The sequence below is a fragment of the Oxyura jamaicensis genome, chromosome 5 (assembly GCF_011077185.1).
Source record: "Oxyura jamaicensis isolate SHBP4307 breed ruddy duck chromosome 5, BPBGC_Ojam_1.0, whole genome shotgun sequence".
NCBI classification, from domain to species: Eukaryota; Metazoa; Chordata; class Aves; order Anseriformes; family Anatidae; genus Oxyura; species Oxyura jamaicensis.
This window is the reverse complement of record NC_048897.1, coordinates 60,885,073-60,888,952: the sequence shown is the minus strand read 5'-3', so window position 1 is coordinate 60,888,952 and position 3,880 is coordinate 60,885,073. Positions and strand designations below refer to the sequence as shown.

The following is a 3,880-nucleotide window of genomic DNA, read 5'->3' as shown; positions in this document are numbered from 1 at the left end:
ACTGGAGTTCCTTCAGTGAGAACTGATCTGCTTCCTTAGCACACCAGCAGTGCCTGCCGTCCACCTGCCTCGAAACACCCCTGGGCAGCCTGTCAGCAGAACAGGGATGTAGGCAGGTCCAAAAAGTAGTATTTCCATTCAGCTCACTAGAACTGAGGCACAGGGAGGGACAAGGTTTGCACAAAAAATGGATAAACATGAACTTAATGAAAAAGAGGAATCTAGCATTTCTAGACAGGTAAATAAAATACAACATATAAAATAAGTTTTAATGCATTTTCATCCAGTACACAGGCATTTGTGAGTATCAGCTACTGAGCTATCATTCACAGCAAAATACCAAAACACTGAGATAGCTGTGCAAATCCTTTTCTTAGTTCCTTGGCAAGCAACAGAAAGAACTGACAAGTAGCTACACAATTAATTCTGAACACTTACAGAGCAGAAACCTAGAAGGTACATTCCATACATAAAGAACAACAGAAACACAGGTTCATGAAGTAGCACATAATCTGCAGTTAGATTAGCTCAAGATTTATTTGTATAATTACTTTCTTCTAGTAATCCAAATGAGGCCTTTTGAGAAATCTGAAAGCCATCAGCCCATAATTCTCATAAAGGTGACTGCTGTTCTATCACGTGCTGTCCTTATTTGACAAGCAAAGATATGTTATTGGTCAGTGCATGCTTCTCTAAAACCAGGAAAAAGCTTGCAAATATTGTTTTAGGAGAGCAGCGAGAGCACAGGGGAACTAGTTAGAATGCCACAGGATCAAACCCAAAGTTCTCTCTGACACCTGTCAAACACCAGTAGAAATTTTCTTCCTAAACCACCACGTATCCCACCGTCCTAGCCTAGTGAAATAATCAAAGACAAAATACTGTGATACTGATCTAGGGTCTTTGTCTCTTTGAGGGCAAGAACTCCAGATTGCTGCGTGACTTTCAGTCCTTGTTGTATCCTTATATATAAGATTAATACTAAATGAATAATAAAATTTGCAAAAAGCTAAGATTCAAGAACTGGGAATGCATTTATTTACTACGGACTGGATTGATCTCATTCTTTTTAATGAGCAGCACTCACGCAGGGGTCAGATATTTACAGGTAAAAACTGATTCTAATGCTCATTGCTTTTATAGACCTCACTGATGCCTCTGCTTGTTGCCAGCCCCTCTTTCTTCTTTTGTTCATCAAAAGGGAGCAGAAGCCAGAAAGTTTGAATTGATGGCACAGGTTCATCATGACAGGTATCATCTGAGTGCACAACAATGTTTTTTTGATCGTGCAGCCACAAGATTTTATTAGCAGAGCTCTTTTCACTAGAGGTCCTTTAGTTCTAGTACTTCATGAAGACAGCCAGCTTCAACCTTCAGCACTATTGTAAGGCAACTTGCACAGTGAGAGATTTGCCCAGTATTTATTATAAAGCCAATCTCATAAACTTCCTAGCATCAGAATTTGTAACAATGCCTTATGACATGACTATTTTATGGGACAAACACACCTATGTGTGCCGTATTTTATCCTACAAAAGGAGCAGAGTGATGTTTAGCTTTTGGAAAATAAACGCCCTTTTGGGGCACCAACACATTTTAGTCCACAAAATCACTTTCAGCCTTTTGAAAAGGAAAATAAGGCAGCACTACAAAGCAGATTTGTGGAACAGTTTGCCTCTGGGCTTGCGGACAGTTTTGCTCATTGATTTGCAACCAATGGTTTGGAACCTCTGGTTACTGAATAGTTACTGAGAGAAACTGTGATTACATTTTAGGCAAGCCTTTTTATCTGCTTCCTTTTAATGTGTTAATTTACTCCACCGAAAAGCCAAAGGGCCAAATTCACCCCTCTGATAAGGCTTCTATTATAGGAGCATCACTGGATGCGCACTGAAGGCATTACTCATCTGTGGAGAGATCACCGAGTAATATTGTCAAAATAAACACTTCTGAGTTGCACGTCCTTGAAGAAAAGATAAAGGGATTGTGAAGAGAATGAGAAGGAACAGAACATCACAGATGAAGAAAATTAGATAAAGGGCCAGGAAGAAACTGTTTGATGTAAACAGAGTGACAAGTTAGATTAAGAACTCTCATTAAAGCATGCAGTATTTGCCTATAAGCCATTCAGGCAGGGAGTTTGTTTACAACACTCTGCCAAAACCAACAGCAGATGCAAAAAATCCTCAGTAGTGGGGTTTTAAATAATACTAAATCTACTGTATCCAAACGTTCACTAGGACTATGCGAAGGAAACACACAGCTCAGTACCATCATATTCTTTGACACACTGAGTGAACAAGGCTACGCCCTGTTGCACATTGGTGTGCAGCCCCTCCAGAAGCCACTACTAATAAGAGTGTGTCACTAATTACTCCTAGGTTACTTTAGTATGCATATCTCTCTGCAAATATATACCGGTACTAAGATTTTGTTGCTAGTGTGGAGGAAAACCTAACTGTGAGGACTGTGTCATCTCAGGCATGATTGCATACTCAGATTGTATACAGAGCCTGCTGTGACTTTACCAAGTTAGCAAAACAACTTGGAGATGTGCTGGAAATTTGTAATATCACCTTGCATTGTTAACTAGCAGTGCCCTTCACTAGAAAGCATCCATCAGAAAGACAGAGGCTCGTCTAAATTAAAAGCAATTTCTTCTGGAGCAGATGGCAATGGTCAAGTGAATCAAAAGAACACAGTACCTTGCTCAACGACAGTGAGGAATTAGGGGCTTGGCAAAAGCCACTCAGTGTAAATCCTGCTGCGACTGGACCAGGTATAATGAGAGCTCCTCGTTGCTGTTAGCCCCGGGTTAACGTCCCCCTCTAGCGACCTCAATTTATGGTAGGGATATTTTTTTTCAGCAGCATGTTGGCTGGTGTCCCTGTATGATTCTGTTAAGATTATGGGAATTTGAGTCACCACTTTCCTCCTGGCATGCTTACAGTTTTAAAAAAAATACCTGGCCTGGAAAGAACAGGCAGCGAGGGTGAAGTTACACAATGTGCTGGCAGCAACACTCTCCCAAGAAGCTGATCTCTCTGCCTTTTCCCAGCCCCTCATTCTCACCCTTGTGCCATTCATTGCACATGAGCTTCCTTTTCATACCAATTCCCTGTGGGGCCGTGATGCAGGTCAGACCATTGTTATGATCCAGGTTAAAAATAACCCCGACTACTAAAGCCAGCGGGCTGTATATTTGCACCAGAAGACACTTAGTTCCTTTAACACAGCTTTGTGTGCAGAGAGAGCCAGAAAACTATGTCAGGTGCCACTTTCTCAGGCTGTGAAGACGACCTATGACTGGTGATCCACAAAATTAGAGCCACACAGATCCAACCATTCCCGTGCTGCAGAGTTCTTGAAACCCAGATCAGACGTAGGTATCAGAGCTGGGAATTCCTATCTGTTTTTGCAGTAGTCCAAACAAAAATTCTGGTTATCACTGGAGCTAGTTTTTAACGACTGACAGGAGGTACCGAAGGCTTAAGGGCTCTGTTAAAATCCAAAGTGTGATCACAGATAGGAATGTGAGGTGGTAGGAAGCCACCAAGTAGAGGGGAAAAGAAAGCACCCATGCTCAAAGCGTTCGGTATCAGACTGCAGCTCATGACTCATCATTTTGATCACTCTTTGAAGGAACTGACTGCTCATTTCTTTCAAATAAAAGACGTCTCTCCATTTTATACCGCTGTGCAGAAATGCTTCTTGCAAAAGATCAGAAAAAAATTACAGAGCCTCCTGTTATTTAAGGATCACGTTTGACAGACTGAGTCTATCAACAAAACACTGTTCAAAGTCAGCAGACTTTTTTTAATATAGATTTCAAAAGGATTAGAAAAAATGCTGGCAATTACTTATTTCCATCTCTTATCTG

General features: G+C 41.1%; 1 long non-coding RNA gene across 1 annotated transcript; it reads right to left on the bottom strand.

Moving 5' to 3' along the window:
* Nucleotides 1–239: 239 nt before the first annotated feature.
* Nucleotides 240–2,993, bottom strand: LOC118168699. The gene is made up of 3 exons (XR_004751735.1): nt 2,699–2,993; nt 2,509–2,513; nt 240–2,290 (listed from the first exon to the last, which is right to left on the bottom strand). It is a non-coding gene; the product is annotated as an uncharacterized LOC118168699 (long non-coding RNA).
* Nucleotides 2,994–3,880: the final 887 nt, after the last annotated feature.